This window comes from Pygoscelis adeliae, unplaced genomic scaffold, assembly GCF_000699105.1.
Source record: "Pygoscelis adeliae isolate BGI_AS28 unplaced genomic scaffold, ASM69910v1 Scaffold223, whole genome shotgun sequence".
NCBI lineage: Eukaryota > Metazoa > Chordata > Aves > Sphenisciformes > Spheniscidae > Pygoscelis > Pygoscelis adeliae.
The window spans coordinates 1,305,081-1,330,092 of record NW_008824543.1 but is presented as its reverse complement, the minus strand read 5'-3'; the positions used below and the strand labels follow the sequence as shown (position 1 = coordinate 1,330,092).

At 38.5% G+C, this 25,012-nt stretch overlaps 1 protein-coding gene across 1 annotated transcript in view; it reads left to right on the top strand.

Annotated features, from left to right (window-relative positions):
• The window catches only part of GNB4 (guanine nucleotide binding protein (G protein), beta polypeptide 4), a 75,081-nt gene continuing 50,069 nt past the window's right edge, over positions 1-25,012 (top strand). Inside the window, exons 1-2 of the mRNA XM_009321707.1 lie at positions 1-47; positions 2,007-2,167. The gene's annotated coding sequence lies outside the window, so the exon portion shown is untranslated. The remainder of the gene's footprint in view (positions 48-2,006; positions 2,168-25,012) is intronic.

Sequence of the window (25,012 nt, the reverse complement as noted above, 5' to 3'; positions counted from 1 at the left end):
GCGGTGTGAGGAGAGTGGCGAGGCGGGGAGGTGTGAGGAGCGGGCTGGTGAGGCCTGGGAGGGCGGATGAGGCGGGGAGGGTTGAGGGGAAGGTTGCTGGGTTCGGTGGAATGGGGAGGGGTAGCTTGGGAGTCCTGAGGGCTCGTGGGGTGGGCTTGCTGCCGCATGAGGGGATACGGAGGAGTGGGGTGAGTGGAGCGCCTCTGGGGGAGAGGGGCCGGCTGTGGAAAGGAGCGGCAGTTACTGCAGCTGGGCTCTCCCCGAGTCCTTCCCTTGCTGCTGTCACTGCTCCTTTGGGCTCTTCCACTGAGAATAAAACGTGTTTAAAGTATATCTTGATGTGCCAACCTTGTGTTGTTCCCTTCTCGCTTGGGGCACTCCTTTGCACCTCAGACCTTGGTCCATGAGGCTGGCTTGTCTGGATAGTTGGGCAGTTCTGATTTGTCAGCTCACCTGCCTGTTTAGCAGTTGAACTTGTAATTAGGATTTCAGATCGCCTTGTTTGGTGTCAGCGTTCTCAGCCAAACTTGGCGCTCAGCCAGAACAACCCGAGAGGGGAAACTATAAAGTTGTAGGAATTAAAGGAAACAAAAGAAAGAGACCTCAGGCATAACCAGAGGTTAGCATTAGAGAAGACTAAAATTCTAACTGCAGAATAGAGGAATTGGCTTGAAGTGCAAGCATTGGATACGTGCACCTTTTTGAATTCCTATATGATTCTATGACGGGGTTTTTTTTTGGAGGGAATGGGGGACTGGTTTGGTGGGGAGTTTTTGTGTATGGCTTACTGTAATCATGAGTGTTCTTTTCAAGCTCACAGAAGAGGTATAGCTTATTTCTGTAATACTGTAGTAAGGATCTCCAAGTGATTATATTTAGTCAGCATAATAGAATGATATTTTATTTATTACCTTTACATTTACCTATAAAGTGTTGCATAGCATAATGAGTGATCTTAATAGCAATTAATTATTGGACTGTAAATAATAAAAAAGTGTTTCTTATATTTTCACCGTAAGACAAAAATTAGTGCTATGAGTCTTGCGTTGTCTTATTTTGACAGGGAGTTCAGAACTTCCTACAAATGTTTTTGTTTTTTTCTCTAAGTTGTAACTTAAGTTTCAATTATATCTCCTTATTTACACTGAATTTAATCAGTGAAGTAAGAAGAGAGATAAAATTTGCATTTGATGTACCCAGTAGTTTTATTCAGGAGGTTTGTAAAACTGTTGTGAATAGAACAGATTATTACAAATTCCAGTAAACTTTATGCTAGTGAAGGAGAAAAGCAGGCTAGATGCATATGTTTGGACTACTGCTCCCAAGATGCTGCAGTTAACCTTAGGCTGGTGACTAGCAATCCCCCTTTAAGTCTCATCCTGAATCAAAACATAGGAAAAATAGTAAAATCCAACAGTAAGGGACAATCAGTTGGGTGGGGTTTTTTAAGCACAATTATGAGAATATCAGGAGGTGGTTGGACTTATTAACTCTCAAGGGCAAGGAATTTAATTTGACACAGTTTGATTCTTTAATGAGGAAAATTCATAATTTTATCATACAATTAAGAAATGTAAGTTTTTACATAAGTTATAATACAGTACAACTACAAAGTACAGATGCTAGCATTAGAAGATAAATATAATTACTGCTGTTTCACTAACTATACCTCATAAAGTCAGTGCATCTCGATTTTGTATTATGAAATCTTTTAAAGTTAACGTGTTATCATGATTTCCAGTATGTGGCACTAATACCCAAGGTAGAGTTGTTTGAGGAAGAGGAATTAATTGCAGATGGGAAAAGCAGTTGAGAAAATTTCGAATTACAATGCCACAGGATCTTCATTTAGCTCATGCTTGTACTTGTATTTGTAGTAATGGTTCATTGTATTCATATGATAAATGACACTTTAAGCCAGATCCTGCTCTCTGCATAAGAGCTACTTCTGATTGATCTGCAAGCCAGAAACAAACATAGCATTCTGCTGCTTTATTTTTCTCCAGTATTTCTTCAACACAGAAGAATTCCCGGTGATGCCATCAGAAAATGTGTGCTGGGGTAAAGAGGCTTGTGGCTGTGTGAGGCATGGAGAGAGGGCGTGCCTGTGCTTGACTCATCTTTACTGCTCCAGTGGTTGATCGGGACTGATAGTAAGAACTGCAAGGTAATGTGCACTGGAAATCGTGCTGGTATCTAGAAGCCTCAGGATTTGACAAACATAAGGAAATAAAGCCAAATCTGTGTAATCCTTAAGAAGCTGGAGGATATAGGGAAGGAAATTTAGGCTGACATGTAAGACCTGTTTAGGTCTTACTTTTCTCTGCCTTGCACTTTTATAGGCATTTACATCAGTGGAAAATGTGTAGAACATCATCACTGTGGTTTGATAACATTTTACAGTGACTTTGCTTTACAGCAGTGAGAATAACCCTACAAAATTCAATGCACAAGAGAAATAGACTCCAGGCATCTTTTTTGAGCAGAGTCCAACCTTGCTTAAAGAGACACAAATCTAGGATTATTTCAGTGAATTCCTGCACATTGTCCTATGTTTGCATAAGAGCAGGTGAAATCTAGAGTTTTGCCACCACTGTCCGTAACGTACACAAATACTTTTTTTTTTTAAGTATTTTTGCTTAGTTTCCTCAGAAGCAAGGATTATCAAATCAAAGTAGATAGAAAGAATGAATGTATTTTATCTACGTTCCCACATTGGTACAAATGGCCATAGTATCTCAGCAGGAGTTGCAGGTATAGGTATAATGCAAACTATGTGCTTTTCATGGCAATATCACATACTGATTTACTGTATGTGACATTGTATATAATAACGCTAGAGTCAGGCATTAACATAAATTGTCCACAGGAATAAACAGAAGAATCATTTTAAAAGTGAGGCATGAATCAAGACTCCAAATGATGATGCTTACTAGTAAGCAGAAGTTAATTTAATCAGTGATAGTCTGGAGAATCTGAAGCTGATTATTGCTTTGAGGTTTTTAAAACTTCATTAAGATGTCATTGTTTCAAGCAAGTGCATTCACCTTTCTGGTAATATAAAGCAGTGTAGAAAGTGATGTAGATGTTAAGCCAAAACTGAACAGAATGATTTTTTTGCTTCTCAACAAGCTGCACTTCCCCATTGGGTGGCTGATGTCCTGTTGCTTTTGAACAGTGCCATACAACTGCCAGTCAACCTCCCAGACTGCAGTGCCAGCTTTTAGATGTGGCAGCAGACTGGCTGTGACAATGGGTTATTCATAATGTCTGTGTTCCTTCTTGCTTCTCGATTGCAAAATGCACGTTAAAGGTTTTATTTTTCTTATTTTCAGAAGAGGTCTTAAATGTTTATGTGAACTAAAGAAGTGTCTGTAGATGAAAAAGCAAAATAATCAGTAATACTCATTCACTCAAGCACTTTGTATGACCTCTCAACTTTCCCCTTTCTTTGCTAAAGTACTTGGGTACTTTGTCAATTTTAATACTTCCCTTCTTTACAGGGATGCTGTGACTATAAATATGCTATAATCCTCCTTCTGCAGAGAAAGAGCTAGAACACAAACTAAATGCTAAACCTCACTAAGGGGCCTCAACATTGCCACACCTGACCTTTAGGTTCTTACCTCAGACTGGAATCCAAGCGCTGAATTATGTTTCATATAAAATGCACTAAAGACAGACACCTTAAACCTGGATTTGCGACAGCATAAGCACTGTACAGGGTGTTTGGGCTTAGCGGTTGAAAATGCTGAGGAGACAAGATATGTCTGAAATCTGCCTGTGACTCCAGCCAGGCAGTCACGGGGATATATGTTCCAAAATCTTCTTTTGGAGCTGGTGTGTTTAACTTGTCCTTTTGTAAAAGACTCATGACTCGCTCTTACTAGAACGTGATTGAAGGAAGAGGTGATGGTGCTTGCTGTTAATATACAGTCAACTTTCCATCACCAATAGATGGTCTGACTAGTTTTTGAAGAGGGGGAAGAAAAAAAAAGAGAATGCATGCTGAGATTCCAGCTGACTGGCTGGAATAATAGTGGCTAGGATACACTGGAGAATGGGGGGAAAAAAGCCACGTAATATTAGTGCTGCTTTATTGTTCTGAACCGTAAGTGGTTCCTGTGAAACCAAATTGGAGGACTCTGGACCACTTTTCTTGTTTAGCTCAGGCATAGTATGAACTCACAGAGCCAGATTAGGTCTGAAGGTGGTACAGCAACATTTGCCTGGAACTGGTTCAAAGGTAATAGGTCTGCTGGGCTAAGCCAGCCCTGGCCAGATCTGAAGTGTGCCTGTATTGACCTTCTCAAATGAGTCTCCTGTGTGCATATGTCTCATTTGGCGCAGATCTGGCAGAACTTACTGTTTCAGGCTTAGTGCTTAGTCTGTAGTCACTCTGGATTCTTGCAGGGCTTATTTGCTGGGCCAAACCTGACCTGATTCAGTACCTCTCATCTGTAGAAACAAAGCTACTTACAGTTGGGAAGCCAGCTTAGCCTGATAAACAGAAGATCTTTGTGTCAGCTGAGCCTTACCATTATATGAAGCATTTTGATCCTCTGTACTTCCTACTGCTAGAATGGAAATTTGGCTATAATAGCTGAGCAGGTAGCATGGAGCACAGATCTCCTGTTTCTTGGTCAGATGCTCTGTCTTCAGTCTCGCAAGGTTAAAATTCCTATTCCCAACTTTCCAGGAGAGTGCTGTGTTGCCTCACTAGCAGTTTCAAACTGCGATACCATGCAGCTAAGAATCATGGCTCTGTGCAGTCAGAGGTAAGGAATCCAAAAGGACAGGCTGCTGATCAACCTACTCCTCTGAGAGAGAAAAGCCCTGAGTGCCTATCTCTGCATATGCATTCTTTATTGGATGAAATAAGGCAGTCTTGGGAGTAGAGCTGTGCGCTAATCAATGATCTTACGGGAGTCGTGACACTTCTTATGCTACCTTTTTGGAATCCCGTTAGGCTTGGAATCTTGGCCTGTTTTACAATAGAAAGCTGTTTTCACTTGACATCTGGAAATGTTTGTTGTGAAGGGGAGGTTTTGATGTAACCATGTCTATTCTGTGCAATGTTTGTTCTACCACCAGGAGAAGGCATAGGGAAAGTGGGGGGCAGAGACATTGACAATCAACATCAACGTAGCAGATTTTGGAGTACAAACTAGAGTAGCATTATTTCTACTGGGTTTCAAAAAACAAGGCATTGGCTTGATTTTCTAGATTTATTTATTATTGTATCACAAAAAAGAGATTGTTATAAACTTAATTATTAAACGGTAGTGAGGAAAAATAATAGTGTATTTGCTGGATGGGCATGTTTGCAAAGAGATTGTCACTTTTTTCCTGAATTCATTTAGGTCATTACTATGACAAGTATGTACTTTATCATCCAAAATGAGTATGTAGAGCAATGCAGTTGCACTGCAGCAAGAAGTCTGATGCAGAAAAGGGTGTGCTTTTATTCAGGAGACACCAATTTATATGGGGAAGCTTAGGATTGCAGTGCTTTATCTGAATATTTATTCACAGAAAATCTGTATTCTAGGGCAGTCATGCTATTACTGTTCAAAAGTATCAGCTGCTAAATTACAGCATCAGCACACATCTGTATTAATATGCTCCATTTTAAAAAGTCGTTGGGGTGGTAGATAAAATCTTTGCATTATTTGATGATCTTTGAAATTGCTGTAACAGGTAAGTTCATGGCATTTTTAGTAACTATTATAAGAATTCTGATTTTTATATCACATGCAAATTTGTAATCCCTTTTTGTTCCACTTATGTGGTTATCTTGGAGTCTGATTCTTCTCTCTCACCACTTTTACACTGGCATAATGTCTTTTATTTCAGTGCAGCATAATTGTAGCCAAGAGGTGCATCAGACCCAAGGCATCTTCCTTGCAAATGAAATTGAGAGGAATCAGTGTTTCCAAATGTTGTCAGGAAAAGATGTGGTACAGTGCAGAACTTGACAAGATCTGCAGATGATGCGCTTTCCTTGAGTCCTGACATGTCACCTTACGTGTGTGGGTAGTCTTCATTATTTACTCCTTTATATGAAAATTAGCTATGTCATAGGGAATACTGGCTAGGAGGGTGGTCAGGGATGTTCTTTCTCACAGGACATAAACAGCATATACGAGCACCACTCCATGACAGTCTTGGTATTTTGTATTTATTAATTTCTTGAACCTTTCAACTAGAGCAGGCTTTTAGGGGGAGAGTTTTATTGTCAGTCGTGATACTTGTTTTCTTTGAACAATCAAGAAAAATAGAGATAGGGATGCTTGTGATAGGTGAGAACTAACGTGAGCAAGTCTCAGGTATTTTTAAACAAGTGCTTTTAGGAAACTGGGCTTATGCTACCTTTTTGATTGTTTCCACAGGTTATAAGGTTGCAGCATAAGCTATATTATATTAGTTGACAACAGATAATCCATCTAGAACACAGACTGCATGAATACCTTTATCCTAGTAAGAGCTTTGATCAGAAGTTTTTGCTTTTTGAGACGCACAAAAGAATCCAAACATGAAACACAACTGGAGGAAACCAGGCCTTTTAAGCTATATTTCTCAGAAGCTGCTTATTTTCAATGGCTTGTTTAGATCTGCCTTAAACAAAGTTGTAAACACAGTTTCTCTAAGTGTATACGAGCGCTTTCACGTTCGCTGGTGCTAGCACAGGGATAGCCAGTGCTAGGCACTTAAGACCTATGTTGTTCACTAGAAGTTCTAGTGTTGTATGGATCCTGAGGCTGTGTCACGTACCAGAAGCGTGGTTTGGTTGACTTGCTAGCTGATGGTTAATCTGAACTACCAGCTCTGAAAGTAATTCAGCAGAGACTGCAGGTGTCATCACTGGTGGCCTGTATGACCTTGCCCTGTCTTGTGTTGGAATGGTTGGACTTGCCACCGTCCTTTCTTGTCAGAATACTCCAGTTTTCCTGCCCCAGGGTTCCCCAGCTAAGGTGGTTGTCACTATTGGAATATTTTGGCACATAGTTTATGGGGTCAGGGGAGACTGGTCTGAGTTGCAAAGGTGCTAGATGACAAATGCTGGAACTGGAAAAAAGATGGAGCGAGACTAATGAATTGCTGGTTTTGGGTGCATCCGTGTTACAGAGCAGACTGTGTCTGTGAATTTGATTAAAATTGAGTACTAAAGGATACTAACAGCAGTGTGTTCATATTCAGATGTTTGCATTTTCTGAATGTTAGTACTTTCTATTCCTTAGTTTATCTCACTGAATTTCAGTGTAATAATGTTTCCAGTTAAAGCCAAATCATGTGAAAGCCAGGGAATGCTGAAAGCCAGCTAGGGAATGTTGTTATCTTTCAACATTGGCATCCTTGACATCAGCTAGTCTAGCTGCAATATCTTTAATGGAGAAGCGCAAGGACACTAATAATGGGTTTGGAATCATCTGACAAGGCACACATCTGTCCTCTAGAAGGACAGAGAAAGAAAAAAATAATTTGCTTACTTAACAGTGTATTGTTCAGAATCATATTCATAGCTTAGGAAACAAAAATCATGATTCACCCCTTTCTGACGTTTACATGACATGTGTAAGGGCCTTTATAGAAATAATATGTTCTGATAGTTTTTTTTTTTTTAATTTTCTGTAACTCTCTGGCATATAGTGCATTGGGTCTGCTAAAACCTGAGCTAATTTTCTCAAAAAACAGATTTGGAGTAGACACACATAAGAGGAAGGACAGAACTTGGAAAGTACGGAGAAGGCCCTGTGTGATTGTCTTTTACGCCAGGTGACTACAGACATGTTTAAGTGGCTGGATTCTGCAACATGATGCATTTCACAAGCGTTTAAATGGCTGGTCCAGAAAAATCCTGCAGATTTTTTAACTCCCGCTGACTTGAGTGAGCTGATCCTTTCCTGGGATGAATCACTCAGAATAAAATAAGTAATAACTTACTTATCTGATTATTTGTCTCCAATCTTTTTTTAATGCACTGACCGATTTTTAATTTAATTTTCTAATGTATTGGCAAATTTTATCAGTGTATGGAAAGGATTCTTCAAGGATTGGCAACCCAATTTTCCATCAGTTACTACGTATGTTAGACTCAGCAGCATGGCTGACACAATGTCACGAAATGGGTGTAACATTCTGTGCCTCTTCCTAAGACTCCGTTAGAAGCCATGTTCCCTGACTGCAGCTCTGCACCAGCTCTGCACCCCTTCTCCCCATTCATTGACTGGATTTGTCCGCGTTGTGCTGCCCAGAACATTCACGAGTCAATCTCACATGCTGAGACAAAAGTGAATTGGTAGGGTTGGATATGATTAGAAAAGATGAAGGTTTAGTTAAGACCATCTTTTTGCAAAAACACGGAAAGTTTTTGTATAGTTAAAAATACTTTTTGGTCTTACATAGTAATAACATTTCATACAAAATATGTCCATGACAGGCTGCATTTGTTCTTAAAAAGCATGTTTGGGAACACTGAGGGTAAGATTTTTGTTCAGTTGTGGTAATGCGTGGAAGGTAGGTAGAAAGATTGTAGTTGGATCTAAATTTCTGCAAAGGGTAATTGTGAAAAAAATGAGCAGCTTAGATTTAGACCATCGAAGAGAAGATTTACGGGAAGCATAGAGCATGCATTGGCCATCTACATATTGGTGAACTTTGCCTTCTGTGGTTTCTAAACACAAAATAGTGCTTTCTGTCCTCCTGTCAGGAAAAAATGTAGTATCAAAGGTAATGTTATACTGAGGTTTTACTTCACTCAGATCAAGATATTTCTGTCAATTATAACCCAGCAGAACATTTGCTAGTGTGATGTTGCCAGAGTTTAAATAATTAAAAATCAGTTGTCTTCAGCAAATACATAAAGTACACCTGGTGGAGCATTATCTTTTGAATATCTTTTCTGTTCATTACTTGTTCTGTCATAAAATTCAGTCACTTGCAATGTCTCATTCAGCCTTTTTGGAAAATTGTCACGATACAAGTGTACTGCCTTCTTCCTGACTGCAGGGGGATAGTAGATTTTGAAAGTAATAAAAATGAAGCCCTTTCTTCTATAAACCTTTTCAGTGATAGCACTGAAAGCACTTTTTAAAGGAGTTAGACTCTTTATTCATGTTGTACAGCTGGGGAAACATTTTGTGAGAACTCATCCAACAAGCTAGTACTATAGCTGAGTTAAATAACTTGGGTCTCCTTAAATCTCAGCTCACTGCCCTAGTCATGAGGACAATCAGGGACCCAGCTGCTGATCTAGTTACATATTCTCTCAGGTAGATGGTGATTCTGTATAGATCTAACACTGACTGGAAACAAGTGGAAAGAGAACAAGTGAAGATACTTGTCTTCCCTCTTGTTACTCTGCTTTCAAATTGTGGGGCTGTACAAGATTCAGTCAAATCTCCAGTCTGACTAAAAGCAACCAGAGGGTAAGGCTAATTCATGCTTAGTGTCAGTAGGCTCTTTCCAAGTGCAGAGCAACGGTGCAGCAATGTTGTGCTTTTGCCACACCCTGAAACTGAGGGCTCTGAGTGTTGCCGTGTCCGTAAAGAAATCTCACTATTCCAGAGCAACTGTTCTGATAAAGATTTTTCTTTTACTTCAACTTCGTTATTTGGTGAAGTAGTGCATGTACTTCTCTGTACAATTATCAGTTCAGAGTCTTCATTCTGTTACGCTTAGGAAATTGTATTTTTAACAGGATTTCTTTGGTAGACATGTACATTGTGCTTAATACACAGATTCTTCCTAGCTTTATAGTTTGTTTGCTCTTGAAGGACCTAGATGTAATTTTTTAACTTAGGTGTTGGCAAAGTTTCTTGCCTTTATTCTTGTATGAACAAGCTGGGCTTCTAAAGCCTGTCTATCCTCTTCTTCAAAGACACCTAAATTTGAATGCATCTAAATTTCAATGAGTGCTAAATTTTACTCCAAAAAGTTTTAACTAAGTGTATTTAGGCAGCTAGGTACAGAAATATCCTAGTTGCAGCTACTGGTTACTTCTACTTCATTTCAGGTTTGAAGTGGGGCAGAGTTCAAATACATCTAACATGTTTTCATCAGGAGTTCAGCACAAAACTCAGTTGTCATGGTAGAGCCGTTCCCATCCAACTTTTACATAATAGTTAAGTGATTAGAACAGCTACCTTGGTTCACTTACTTCCTCAGTTCTTCTTATTTCATCTCTGAGAATTGTGCCCTTTCCTTTAGGTTATAAAATGATCTGAGTGCTAATGATTTCCAGTATGCTCTTTGAAAGCTGGCTTATGTGCATTTAGGAATACAGAAATCCTGAGGTCCAAAGAAGAGCAAGTAAAAGGATGCCCGATCCTGAATTGTAATTGGTAACATGTGCAAGCAGGGGTGGAAGATGCTTTTCTTGGGTTTTGTACCCAGAATTCCTTCAGTTTTACTTAATGGTCTAAAGAAGAGTGGTGCAGATGCTAAAGAATCTCAAAGCAGATTTCCTTTTTATCTTGCGATTTTTTCCATCTAATTGTGAAAGAATTAATCACACCCAAATTTCTTTAGCTCTGTGATGTACACATCATAGTGTGGTCAAATTCACTGTGATCATGCTGTGCAAAAGTAACAAAATGCTTTTTAATTTGTTCTCTGATGTTTGGCTAGAATCTTGTCGTCTTTAGGCAGAGTATAGTAATCAGTAACACTAAATACAGCTGCTAATGTGTTTATTTCTAATGACATAAACACAAGAACTCTTGCACAATTTGTACAAATGCATTGTTAGGTAAAAATGAGAGTATGAGAGCTAACGTGAGTAAATATAATAATAAGTAACTTTACGTAACAATAAATAAAGTGAAAAGGAATAATGAAAAATACATCTACTCTAGTCTGAATACCACTGTGAGCTATTTTAATGGGAAATTTTAATATAATTGGAAAAAAGAGAATAAAAACAGTGTCTGAATTATTAAAATCATCAGAAACCAATTTGCTTCAATTAAAGACTTAAAGATGCTCCCAATGCTTTGATTATGAAAAAAAATTAGAAAGTCTCTTATTCACCTTGGCAGGCATCTCTGCAAAATGGAAGGTCCCTTGTGCTCCTCTGAAGCCATTTAATGCATATCTGAGCATGGATTCTCAGAACTATCTATAATGCATATAGTGCTTTCTGCTCTCAGTGGCTTTTTTCCCACTCTCTTTACGTCATTTGCCATTTGTGAGGGTTGCCAGGGTAATGACCAATCATCCCTGGAGAGATGCCTGCTAGTAAGGACAACATAGGCTTTCTCTTTTTTGGTATTCTGCAGTATGTATTTGAGAGCTATTCTAGCATCAAGATTGCAGAACTTTTGTTTAGATAGTAGGGAGTGAAAGTTTGCAGAGTATGAAATAACAGCTTACAACTATTGAGGTAAGTGAGGATTTTTCTTTTCTATTTTATTAACAGCTTTGTCTGGATTTATTCAAAACACTAAGCATCATTACCAATTTTTTTTGCTATACGTGTAGCTGACCTTGAAATAAGTAATAGCAGAGAGGTTTTGCCGAATTTGGACAATGAAATCTTAGTCGTGCTGCATATACAGCAGGTCAGGATTTTATTCTCTTTGTAATTATGAATCGCACAGCCTTTCTCACCACTACATTCACCGTATATATCCACTCATCCCAAAAATATTTTTGAAAGAATTAATTAAAAACAAAAATCCCACAGTGTGTTGTAATGCAGATTACAGAGCATTAACTGTGGTTGCCTCCAAGGCAAATGGGAAGTTCTGAATAGTCTTCATTGTACTGTATGTATATAACAGGCCACATCAACTGGAAAACTGAAAATCCGGAGTTAGGCCCTGTTCTAGAAGATGTTAAAGATTTTGAGCTCCTGTTGTTTTTAAATTTTGTCTATTAAATAGACACTTGCAGGCTCATAGGCTAACTCTTTGCTCACCTGTGGGCAATAAGAAAATAGAGCCTCCAGATTGCAGAATTTTTTCTGGAACTGATCCTACCAGTGGAAGCTGGTGGTGACAAGTGCCTCGCAGAATTGGCTCAAATTTTGTTCTTTTGCATGTGAGGGCACATAAATAATACATAGGAAAGGCGGCAAAAAAACATCCATTCAGAAGTTTCCAATGACCTCAGAAGTTTCTATGGAGTATTTATGTGTAATCTGGGTTATAACATATATGACTGAAGTGGCTGGTTTGGGGTGGGTTTTTTTTTGTTGTTCTAAATGACCTACATTGGAATTATTTTGAGCCAAGAGCATGTTTGTTGGTACAGTCCTCTGTTTGTGTGCTGGCTTCCTGTGAGAAAGGGGCAATTGAAGAGGTTGTTGTATTGTTTTTCTTGCAGAATTGCTAAGGTATCAAAGTTCAAAATAGTAACTGTCTCATGAAAATTACTATTTGCTGCTTAATATATTTGCACCTATGCATAGCTTCCATGTGCTTCACGTCCTGGCAATCTTACATGTCGTGATGGGCATGACATATATTAACCAGAGTAAAGCACATATATTTATTTCACTCTATTTCCTGCTTATTGCAAATACATACGGAGTGTGTGTTTGACTCACACTTTTTCCCAGAGGAAATATACATTTAGGGCATTTAGTTTAGCATGGTAAATTCCAGTTGCTAAATTTTAGATGTTACTATGTATTCAGATGTTTTTATGATAGCTTTGCATTATCAAAACAGCTGGAGCACAGCAGTGAGTCTGGATGTGTATATATGAGAGAGAAGAAAATTGAGAGTGACAATTTTAGTCTGAGGTGAAAATGATCTTTTTATCAGGCAGTTGAGAAAATACATTCAGAAAGTAGACCTGTTTCCGCTTTCTAAAAATTGTTACTGTTTTTTTGACACCTCTGTTCTGAATATCACTTTTAAGTAGTTTAAGATATGCATAATAGTTAAATGGTTACACTGGAGGAAAAAAAAAATCAGTAAGCTCAAAGAAAATTTATCATTATCTAATGTTCCTAGTTTATCAGCATTCCATATGATTCCACCATTTTTAGTAATCTGGGGAACAAAACCACAAAAAGACCATTTTGTATTATTCTAGGTGGTGTCTTATGACAGAAAAATAACATGATGACAACTAGATAAGGCATGTTAATTAATAAAGTAGGTTTTCAAATGAGAGACTCGGAGGTAAACCTTTCTGGAGAAGGTGGTGTGTAGCAAGCCTCAGTCTTTGTCTTTCTGTTCACCTTTTTCCTGCCTATCTGCTTCTCCTCTCTCTTTCCAACTTGAAAATGCTCTATGACTGTATTATGCAGAGAATAGCATTTACATTCAGACAGTGGGACAGAGAGATAGAAGCTGAAAGGAGGAGAAGGGAATAAAGTTGCATTGTGATTTGTTCACAGTATAATATCTGTCAACAATTAGGGCAAGGTATTTGTGGCTCTGAGGAGTGATGCAGGAGACAGGCAATTCTGCAGCAACAAGTCTGAGAAATCAGGAGGCAAACAGACTGGGAGTAATGAAAGAAAGCTGTAAGGTTAGGTGGAACTAAGTGGTTTTAGTGGTGCTTGTATTGGGAATGCAGTAAACTAACCAAGCTCCAGGGAGCTTGCTAGGAAAAGACAGGGTTCTTGGATATCTTTATCTCGATAAAGCTGGTATGCAGGGTTTGGGGTGGTAAGCTGGGGAGGATAAGCTGGATAGAGACAGACACTAAAGTTTGGGATACAGTATTTACCCATGACACAGCATAAGTGCTGTCGAGCAATTTGACCCTTTTAATGCCATGTCTATTGCTGGAAACTTTGGAGTGGTGAATTCCAGTTGTTTCCTTATCTTCTACTTTTGAATACATAGAAAAGAAGAGGAAGAATTAACAGCACAAATTGATCCACTGCTGAAAAGTCAGGCTTCAGACCAGGATGGAAAAGTATGGCACAGGCTGGGAAACGAGGAGATACTCATGAATGGGAGGACAAGTTAGGATGACAAAAGAGAAGGAGTGCTTACCCTAGAAAGATTGAGACATGCTGGATAAGTGCAAGAAAATATAAAAACATTCAGTAGCCCAAAGTCCTCATCCGTTGCAAAACAGAAAGCAAAAAATAAATGAACATGAATAATCAAGTGAACAATAGTTTCTAAACATAGCGTGTGACAAAGCAAATCATTATTGATAACAGTAGTATCACTGCACTGGACAGCTCAGCCTAAACTGTGGCCTTTGCTGTTAGAGGTTCATTCTCCTGAGACCTGATAGATTATTTTATCTGATAGGTGATCTGGCATTACTTTTTTTGCTGGTTTGTTGTTGTTTTTTTTAAATGAACAGTATCTCTCTTAAAGGAATACTGTGAGTTTTAATGAGACCATCTGATGAAAAATTTACTAATTCATTTTTATCTAACCAAAGCCCTATGGTTCTGTATTTTGTCGCTGCTGTTTAGAATCCAAACTGTTACTGCATTACCTGGGCCTGACTGTCCACTGCTATGAATAAGCATAGCTCTATACTATATTCACTATTACTTCTGGGATCTGGTGACATAACTCCAAAACTCTGATGTGAAATCATGAAATGCATGTATTCAGGGCATTAGGGAAATAATTTAATTGCATGAACTTAGTTAAAGTGGCGCCAGAAGGCACAGGAATAGTTACAATACAAATGTCTGATTTTAAATTGCTACTTACTGGCATTTTTGAAAAAAAGTGGTGAAAATGTGCTTTATCGTCCAAAGCTGCAATCCAGGAACGCAATGAAGGCATGCAGAGGGAAGAAGTATGCATAGTTAGGAAAGTTTGAAATTTAGTATGTATTACAGTACTTTACAATGTCTCTTTTAAAGTGCATGTTAAGGTTCGCTTTGAACAAGTGATTAGAGAGAAAGCGTCTTGTGGTTTAAAACAGAAGCGGTTGTCAGAAGATGGGCATTTTAAACCACTTTATTAAAAGCTTCCAATTTATACTTTTAATCCTATTTTCAAATGATTTAATTTGAGTTTCATTGCACGTCTGTGGGCTCTAAGTTTTAAAGAGACATAGATGCTTTTGAACACTGGATCACTTATTCCTGAATTGTTACGTATTTACCGTATGATGTTGGACAAGTCCATTAAATACTTTAGGGCTTGCTGCTTTCCATATGTAAGCTGGGAATAAGTAGTATTTACCTTATAAGACTGTGGACGTTATCTGTTATTCTTTGTGTAATGTTTTCAGTAGTCATGTTGTTCAGGGCCTAGTTACATAGATATGCAAAGTACTACAACACACAGCCCTCTGAGATCCCCCAGTTCATCTTGTTTTTCTATTGTAGTTACAAGGTCAAGTTGAAATAATCTGTACTATTATAAGAGCTTGTATGAAAAACTTTCCTGGAGAGTAACATCTGTTATCTGGTGGTAATAGTAATTCAAAGGAGCTCTCTGGGAAGAGAATATAGTCTGTCTCACATGAACAGGATGACTCAGTAGTTCACATTTGGAAAGAGAAACATTCTCCAGGCCTCACAAACGTGATTCTGGAGACTCATTACATGCATTATTACATGCTTTTGTGAAGCTCTCTGACACAGTGCAAAGCGAATGGTTTCTGGCAGCCATGATCCTGTCTTCCCCAGAAGCAGAAGTGATACCAAACCATCTGCAGTGCCAGTGCTGCAGACTCTCATTCCTCTCCGATTCCTCAGTGGCAACACATGTGGCTCTCATTTCACATGCTTGGTAATAAAGCTGAGTAAGGGGTGTAACAGCTAAGGACTCCAACAAATGCTGAAGTCCCAGAGCCTTATAAGTCCTGACACAAGTGTACCTTGTATAAACTATCCTGTAACATGATAGGTCTGTGCCAGACACGTACCTGTTTATTTGTAAGTGTTTAACAGCTGATACTATAGCTTGGGTTAATGCGTTTAGAGAAATTCTATTACTCTGATGATGAGTATTTGGGGCTATGGACATGCACATCAAATTTCACAAGGATTTAATTTTATTTCCCATTTTATCTAAAATTTGAGTCAAATTCAGTCCCCCTATAACAAGACTGACCTTGCTGTTTCAGGCCTACAAATCAAAGTAGCCTTATAGCTTCACCTAGATAAGTGAATAGGTATCCTACCTTAATGTGGTGTTGATTGATGACTGCAGTTCGGTTCAACTCAAACTAAATAACTGAACTACATATGGATGTTCCAGTCCTGTCTACTTTCACAAAGGCTTGCATCTTGCAAACAGTGCCCTATACAAATAAAACTACTCGTAGGTGCTATGTAGTAACATTATGTAAAATGCTATAGACCTGAAATACTGTACAGCTTAATTGACTGCAATTCCTATTGACTTCAGTGGGTGTTCTATTTAATTAGGGACTGCAGAATTTAGATCATTGCCTTTGGCTTACATCATTGCAAATATTATTGATGCTTATAAAGCTTTCAGGGATCTTTCAGGCTTTTAGTCCACAAATTGACTGCAATGTGAAAGTCTTGCTCGGGGGTGAGAGGAGTACTTATATCCATCTCATCTTTCATTTACTTATTGCTGAGTCTTTCTGTGCTATTCCTTTAGGAGTGCTCATATAAAATATGCAGTTTAACAAAGAGGGGGAAAGTAGGGTTGTCTCAATATAGCAAGATTCAAGTTTCATTTTTGTATATTAGAAGTATGCCTTTCATATTTTCTTGCCTAAAATGTAGAAGTGAATCTGATTAATTTTAATTCTCATAAAATGATGAAATTAAGGCAGAATAAATTTAGAATGAATATTTGTCATGGTTTAACCCGGCAGGCAGCTAAACACCACACAGCCATTCTCTCACTCCTTCCCCCCCTGCCCCCAGTGGGATGGGGGAGAGAACTGGAGGGAAAAAAAAAAAGTAAAAATTCGTGGGTTGAGATAAAGGCAGTTTAATAGGACAGAAAAGGAAGGGGAAATAATAATAATGATAACAATAAAAGAATATACAAAACAAATGATGCACAATGCAGTTGCTCACCACCTGCCGACCAATGCCCAGCCAGTCCCCCAGCAGCAGTCACCGCCCCCTGGCTAATTCCCCCCAGTTTATATACTGAGCATGACGTCACATGGTATGGAATAACCCTTTGGCCAGTTTGGGTCAGCTGTCCTGGCTGTGCCCCCTCCCAGCTCCTTGTGCACCTCCAGCCTTCTCAGTCAGTAGAGCATGGGAAGCTGAAAAGTCCTTGACTAGTGTAAGCACTACTTAGCAACAACTAAAACATCGGTGTGTTATCAGCATTATTCTAGTACTAAATCCAAAGCACAGCACTGTACCAGCTACTAGGAAGAAAATTAACTCTATCCCAGCCGAAACCAAGACAATATTGAGGAAAATCAACGGTTTCCCAGGGGTGAGCATGGATACAGTGCTTGAAACTTTAAAACTACAATGGATGGTGCACTAGAAATTTTAACAAAAAGAATCAACCTGCTTTGGCAAGAAGGGGCTGGATGGCTAAAAGATTTTTTACCTTTCTAATCTGCATGCAATATAAAGCTGATGCCTGAGTTACTCTACATAAGTAGCACAAGCAGGCCTTGTGTAACTTAATTCTGACCACTCAGTCTCTGATCACAGTAAGAATATGGATAGGATAGAAATCCTTATGCTGGCTCTGTGTTAGGCCCAGAGAGAAACAGGATACAGTTTCTACTCTTTTCCATTCAGTGCTTTGTGGAAAAACAGTGAGTAAACCATTTCATGTATAGTGCATGTAATTGCATTTAATACTTCTTTTTATCTAGAATGAGCAATGAAACATCTAGAAAAATATATATATGTATGTGACAGTAAATGAAAACAAAAGAGGTTGGTAGGGATGGGCACAAGCACTTTTAGGACGTGTATTGTAGAAATCTGATTACATTTCAGGTCATATATTCTTACTATAGATCTTCCTGGAAAAATGTGCACAAAGAGCTAGGAAAAGTCACATATATATGCATGCATATTTTAGGTCTATTTAGTAAAATTTGAGAAATGTATCTATGGGAAAATTGATACACATCCTGGCTAGAACACTGACTCTCTCTATTTAATTCTGTTGTCTTAGGTGAAGTGAAATTGGACATAAAAAAAAAAAAGGTAGCCTCCTTATAGAAGGCATTTTTTTGCAGCAGCAGAGAGCAGAATAAATGTTATCTGTCAGGGAAAGAAACAGGCTATTTAAATTCAGGCAGCATAGCATCTTCAGGCAGAAGGGCTATTTTTAACTTCAGATGTAGCTTAATTTAGAAACTGAGCAGTTGAAGTCCCTCCTCACCACCACCACCCCCCCCAACTGGAGATTTTTTATAATGATTGTAGATATCCTTGTGTGAAGATACTGAATAGAATAAAAAATACATTATCCTGAGCTTCAAGGTCATGAAAATACACAGCTAAACAGAGTAGCTTTGCGGCAATATTGTCATACATGTGTACACACAGAGATTATATTAGATTGATGCACTATTTTGTAAGCATAAGGGCCACTTCGGCAATTTTCCAGGAGGTTGCATATAATTTTTATATCCATTTATGCAAGATCTTACCCAGATTTGTATTATTTTATGTAGGAAGTGCTGTAATTGCGTATAAGCCTACACAACACATGATAAAGAGAGTGTAAATTTCAGTGGTTTCTAAGGGAGAAATATTTATGAGAAAACTGGCAATAATTCCCTGCATTGATTTTTCTGAACCAACTTCTTGTATTTGGCTTCGTTTTAAGTTAATCACAAGAATTGAGAAGCTCATCTTGTTACAGAAGATATTCAGAATTAAGAATTGCAGATTTGACTCTATTAACTGATTACAGGCTTTTTAATGTATTCAGATTCAGAATATGAAAAAATCCTCTCACAAATGGAAGTACTTCCAAGATGGCTCGTTGCAAACAGTCTTCTTGCATAATTGCATACTCTATGTCACTCAACATTCCTCTATTGAATTTCAATAGCATTTCAGCATAAAACTTGATTCTAGCTGAATTTTATAGTTTACCTGTTCAAGCTCAGCCAAAAATGATTCTGAAAGCTATTCTAGTTGCATAACAATAACAAAAAGCGAAGAGAGGTATGTGCCATTGCGACAGAAATAATTGGGTTATTAATAAGCTGAATGTGACATGGAAAAGTCGGCTCTATTTCTGAGCGTACTGACACCTTCACCATTAACTCTTAAGCACACACAACTACTTACAGTTTCTGACATTTTGCTTAAATGGTTGAGCATTTGTTCACGTACAGAAACGATAACTTTCTGTAGCTACCTAAAATCCTGCAATTATAAGTGAAAACTTCTGCTGCCATTTATTCTTTAACTTACGGCGGCTAAAATTAGAGACTTTCGTTCCATTGTTTTTATACACAGGGTACCATGATGTAATGTAGTGAGAACATCATAAAACAAGTTAGAAACTTAGAGTTATAATCATTAACGTTCAATGGATGTTAAAAAGAAATATCATCTAGAGCTGGACTACTCCTGAATTGCCCACTTTGGATGGGGATTCTTTCATCTTCCTCTTAAACATTTGTTTTTGAGGAACGCTCCTTTGCCCAGCTACTTTCTATGTGGAGGGAATATGGGAGATAACATCGAAGCTGTTAGAGCTGTTAGGCTCTGCTGTGGGGTTTCCTTAATTCTCTACTGGCCAGACAAGCCTGAATTAAGGCTGAATTGAGTCTCTGGGAGGCATTTTAGTAGTGCTATCAGACTAGGAAATTCAGACTGTGACGCACAGTTTGGATTGGGAATTTGAATTCAGAGCCCTTTCTTACACAGGATTTTCTTTATAATAAAGCAGGTATATTGCACCAATATTTGTTGAAGTGTTTCACCTTTAGAAAGAGAATGTGTTTTTCTCATCAAAGGCTTGATCTGAAGCTTGTAGCAAAAGAAACTCAGCACATACATATACTTTCTTGTTTTGGGTACCTTGGTATGCTGTCAGGAGGCAGGATTCAGTTTGCCTATTAAAGAGGTTTAAAAGAAGAATAAAAACCATCCAGAAGGAGCAGTGGGGTTGTCAAGAAAAAGCTGAAATCTTATGGAATCAAGGGTAGTATTTTTGGTCTTACAGAAACACAGGATCTACTTTAAATAATTTTCTGAATGGCTTTATAAAATCTAATCAGCTTGAAATTATCACTGTCCATTTGTATCTGCTTTGTTTTCATTCCGTTTGTAGTAAAGAGGAAAACAACTGTTTTGAGAGCAAATAGTAATTCTATTTTCAGGCATTCTAACTCTTAAATAGCAAAATGCAGCCATGAAGAATTATGGTGAGACACAGATGATGAGGCTTAGGTAAGGCTAGACAATTGGGACTTGAGTTTCAAGTAAAGCTAGGGTTTCTAATAGAACAGCACTAAAATACTTGGAATTATCCTTAGGAGATTTCTGCCATTTTAGGCCAAAATCTTCTGATGAGATTATAATTGTAGTCACAAGTAAGGCTGAACTAGAAAACCGACGACTTTTGGTTCTGGATCCAACCTAATGATAGTAATTAGTTCTTATTTAGTACTTTTCATCCACAGCTCTCAAAGTGTTTTATAATGAAGGTCAATATCATGGCCTTATTTTACAGAACTGGAAGCACAGAAAAAGGAAGTGAGTACCTAAGATTGGATTTTCCTACCTTGTGGTTTCCTACAAATTCCTGCCTAAATGTCCAGATAGATTTGTGTCCCAGAAGCATGAGTAATCCAAGCAGGCATTCATGTGCTACCTGCTAAGAATAACAGAAATTCCTACGTAGGAGGATGGCTGGATAGAATACCCCCAGGGGTTTCATGAGCAGCCCCCTAAGACCTGCTCGGTGCTGTGCAAATTCGTCACTTTGTCTCCAGAAGGGCTGAGATATGGATATTCCTGAATATACAGTACTCTGCTGTATATTGTGTGTCTTCATCCTTTTATAAATCCTTAGCATGACAGATTCCATGTTTCCCCTTGTAAAGTGACTGCTGTGGAGCTGGGAATATTGAATCATAGAATCATAGAATGGTTTGAATTGGAAGGGACCTTTAAAGATCATCTAAGTCCAACCCCCCTGCCATGGTCAGGGACACCTTCCACTAGACCAGGTTGCTCAAAGCCCCATCTGATCAGGCCTTGACCGCTTCCAGGGATGGGGCATCCACAACTTCTCTGGGCAACCTGTGCCAGTGCCTCACCACCCTCATAGTGAAGAATTTCTTCCATATATCTGTCGTGGTTTAACTTCAGTCGACAACTGAGCACCACACAGCCGCTCGCTCACTCTCCCCGCCACCCGGTGAGATGGGGGCGAGAATTGGAAGAGTAGAAGTGAGAAAAACTTGTGGGTTGAGATAAAAAGTTTAATAATTGAAATAAAATAATAATAATAATAATACACAAAGCAAGTGATGTACAGTGCAATTGCCCACCACCCACCGACCGATGCCCAGCCAGTCCCTGAGCAGCGGCCCCCCCAGCCAGCTGTCCCCAGTATATGTACTGAGCATGACGTCACATGGTATGGAATGTCCCTCTGGCCAGTTTGGGTCAGCTGTCCTGGCTGTGCCCCCTCCCAGCTCTTTGTGCACCTCCAGCCTTCTCAGTCGGTAGAGCATGGGAAGCTGGAAAGTCCTTGACTAGTGTAAGCACTACTTAGCAACAACTAAAACATCGGTGTGTTATCAACATTGTTCTCCCTCTAAATCCAAAGCACAGCACTGTACCAGCTACTAGGAAGGAAATTAACTCTATCCCTGCTGAAACCAGGACAATATCTAATCTATATCTACCCTCTTTCAGTTTAAAGCCATTACCCGTTGTCCTATCAGTACATACCCTTGTAAAAAGTTTTTCTTTTTTTTTTTTTTTTCCCCTGCAGCCATTTACATCTCTGTGACCTCCTTGAGAGATACTGACATCTGCTCCGTAACAAAGCAAGCCTGGCTTCCCTCTCTTCTATGCCTTTCCTCCTCTGGGTAGTTATCAGGTATTGTGACTGGGTCACTTTTAAAAGACTTGGTAGTGGTCCATACTATAACCTGCAGGCTGGATCCAGACCTGATGTGTCCAGTAGGGTCTCTGAGAGAGATGGAACCAAACTGCTGGAGCCTTCTGACTTGTATGTGTCTCTGATCCGATTACACTCTTTGTCTGTATAGTCTGTGTAGATTGTTTCCATTGGCAGGGAATCACATGCTTAATGTACTGGCTCTTCCGTAAGAATTGTATTATAATTTTTCACTTCAAAAAGTTTAAGTGAACTTTCTGTTCTCTTCTGTGTCACTTGTTGCAGAATTTTTTCGCTTAGCAAAGAAAATGTATCAGTGTTTTCCATGCCCGCAGATCACAGGAGGGAGGACATGCAGTAGACTGGAGCTTTTATTAATCAGTATGCTGTCTTCTCAGAAATGGGAAATTGATTTTATCTAAGTGTGAAAAATTACAAGAAGTAAATAAATTGATATTCAGGTGAAATACAGGAGACTGTAACAGTCATACTGATTAATTATAAAAATAATTATAAAAATACAATATGCTATGCCTGTATAGGTATTTTCACACATTAGTATGTACGCAGTTCACAAACCTATGTAGGCATCACCTTCCCATGTTATATAGATAGGGACATCTTTCATCTTGGAGGAGATGGTCATAGATGAGGTACTAAAAATAGTCAAATTTAAGAGCACATGCTCCCTAGAGGGGATCAAAGACTGAGATGCTGTTCAGACATGCAAACAACCAGAAGTATCAGAGCAGGAAAGAGTGTGGTTGAACCAGTTAGTGCACTGATAAAATCTGCTACTTCTAGCTTCAGCAAAATTTGTGAAAGTAATAGAAATGGAGTGCAGAAACACAGGGAGAGAGATGTGTAAGGGAGAGAGATGTGTAAGGCAGTTCTTATTGCCTAACCTTACATGCCTAACATAGGTGCCTAAATGGGGGAGACACATTTTCCTGGGCTATTGAGAGATTAAATACAGAAGATGTTCTTTCAGAAAGTAATTCAGAATCCACAAGTACGGCTTCTGCTCTGAAGCACCTCTAGAGGAGCCTGACACTCTTCACTGATTATGTAGGAGACTTAGGTAAACTAACTGCCTACCTTAAGCCCCTGAGTTAGGTATTAAACTTAAGCAGTGGTAAAAACCCAGTCCATGTAGTGTCACTGCAAAGGCAACTTTGTACCTAGGACTACAAACCTAATATTGATTCTTTCCTTGTATGCCATCACCTTGGGAAACTTCCATTTTCTCCTCAGACTTCTCTTTCTGTTCTATATATGACATTCAGATCTCATGTGCGAAGGCTGAATAGTTTGTCTGAAAGACAAAGTCAATGGAAGAGAGCACCTTAGATCTGTGCATTGCATTTGTAACCGAATCTAAAGTCAGACAGACTCAAGGACTCCCCTCTTCTATGTTCTTTCCTAGAGATGGGAGGTTATTTCTCTAATCAGGATTGGCTTTCGTAAAAGTCCCTAGCGAAATCATAAATTGTGCTGTTTAGTTCAATCAGATCTCTGAAAAATACAGAGAAGTTCATAATCAAAACAAGAGTAATAGTTTTTGTGCCATCTCCGATTTAATAAGAAAGCCGTATTTACTTGAAAAGGGATATAAGTAAAATCTAGCTTTTCATTAAAATGGATGAAAATTTTTTAACTCAAAAAAGATTAATTTTTTTAAATTTATGGTTAAAATACTTTTTTACAAATGTCTTTACTGAAAATTTTGCATCCAAGGACTAGCTTCAGAAGATCTGTTGAATTTTCTGTCCTTTGCATCTGACTTGCAGCACTAAACACTTTTCATGTTTCTCTGTTGCACTTGTCTTGTTTAATACAAGACAAGAAGCCATGTGGGTGACAGCTCTATACCAACAAATCTTTACAGACAGATGCTACAATTTGATCCTGATACTCACTGTATGTTTTACTTACTGCTGCAACCGGGACTTAAAAATATAAGCACCAGCTTTTTTTCCTGTATATATCTCCATAAAAAAGCCTGTTCTGATTTAATGTAATATTAATAGGAAACTATTATTAACCTAAATGAAGCAGGGAGACAATGACATCAATATGTTTCATGGTGTAAGAAAGGATTTCTTCCTTTTGGCTGACATTCATCACCAGTTCTTGCATAAGCATTCACCATACCTAAGTAAAGTAGTAAGAAGAAACTTCCTCCTCCTATTAAGTGGCTCTTTATACAGAGAAGATCAAATTCAGCTGATAATGTCATCAGGAAGTATGTGCAATATTTAAAATCAGGTTGACAGGGTAAATACTGCTGCAGAAGAAAAAAATGGCAGTTTGCCTTGGAAATAATGCTATGAATTTCAGGTTGGTCCTATGACAGAATTAAGGACAGACTCATTGGTTAGAGTTTTTACCACTGTATGATCAGTGTTAGATTTAGGAGTTATGGGTGGGAATCTGAAAAGGAATTTTGTGTGCTGCATGCCACAAAACCATTCTGAAACCCTGTTGCTAGATTGACTCTCTAAAATGGCTTAGTGAAAGGCCAGTTACTGGACTTACATGCCTGGACATAAAATGTTACATAATATATGTTAAGGAACAATTTCACATTAGCCAAAGGATGAAATAGGAATATGTTAATTCTTTTCTGTAATTTTGTTTGATTTGTTTGATTGGATGTTTAGTTCTTGTGTGAACAGGTCCTTTTTCATTGTCAGTTTTGGTCGCAAGTTCGATTGATTAACCAGACCATCTGTGGTCCTACAGTACTGCATAATACAGAGGAGAGAGAAATAATTTCAGTTAAAATAGAAATTGGAAACACTGAGCAGAGATGCCCTCAGCCAGAAAATTAGGAAATTAAATCCCTTATACTTAGCATGGAATAGCTAAGTAATAGTGGGTATATTCCCCCAAAACTGAAAAATTAGGAATTGAGGAAGGAAACAGATGTTTATGCAGCATGGTAATTCAGTCCTGGAGATGACAAAGCAATGAAGCCAATTTTTTATTTAGGAATGTGAGTATTATTTTCTTGCATATGTAAATAAGCATAAATACATGTAAAAAAAAAAATTGGACTAAAA